The sequence below is a fragment of the Marmota flaviventris genome, chromosome 3, assembly GCF_047511675.1.
Source record: "Marmota flaviventris isolate mMarFla1 chromosome 3, mMarFla1.hap1, whole genome shotgun sequence".
NCBI classification, from domain to species: Eukaryota; Metazoa; Chordata; class Mammalia; order Rodentia; family Sciuridae; genus Marmota; species Marmota flaviventris.
Window position 1 is genome coordinate 41177388 of NC_092500.1, and position 772 is coordinate 41178159.

A 772-nucleotide genomic window follows, 5' to 3' on the forward strand; every position below is an offset into this window, starting at 1 on the left:
AGCCAGACAATTTTTACTATCTAGATTTAAAGTTATCTAAAATCAAGAAGGATAAACCTTAAGACTTACACTAAGCTCTTCTCTCTTCTGCCCCCAGAGCAGGAGTCCCCACAACCAGGGATAGTATTAACTGAAGTGTATGACCCTAACCAGGGCTGTATTAACAATCTTATAAACCAGAACTCACTCTCCCACACACTACTCTAACCACCCACACATCAGGCACTTTTGATTATATGCAAGAAAAACACCTGAGCATGCTCAAAAGTCAACGAGCCAATAACACACGAAGAGTTTCTCAGAGTCTTAAATGACTGCAAAGGTGAGGAGAGTGAAGCAGAGTTTTAATTCCATTGAGTCAATACAATGCTGCTGCTTCTCCATGTTTAGAAAGGAAATGTCCTACTTGTTTTAAATGTTCTTATGACTGGGATGTGCAAGTTATTAAACTGCCTTGGGCTTAACTGAGCTGTAATGCATCTGATTATCTCTGAGGTTTAAAAGCAACACAGAGGACACTTACCCACTTTTTTTTTTTTATTATTTTTCGTAGCTTAGGGAATCAAAAATGCTCTTGTTAAATGAATTAAAACTATAATCACTTCTCGGCCTTTTGGCTAAGATCAACTGTAGTATCTGTTCTTAACAGTTTAATATCTGATACATCCTCTATCTGAGGATATTTGGAGCAGGGAGTTGGAATAGGAGCTTGCTCCGTCTACTCCACGCATCAACCTGGTATTGCAGTACTTCCAGGAACAGTGCACCCCTC

At 39.4% G+C, this 772-nt stretch overlaps 1 pseudogene; it reads left to right on the forward strand.

Annotated features, from left to right (window-relative positions):
• The first annotated feature begins 597 nt into the window (after positions 1 to 597).
• On the forward strand, positions 598 to 772 carry LOC114088727 (U2 spliceosomal RNA; annotated as a pseudogene).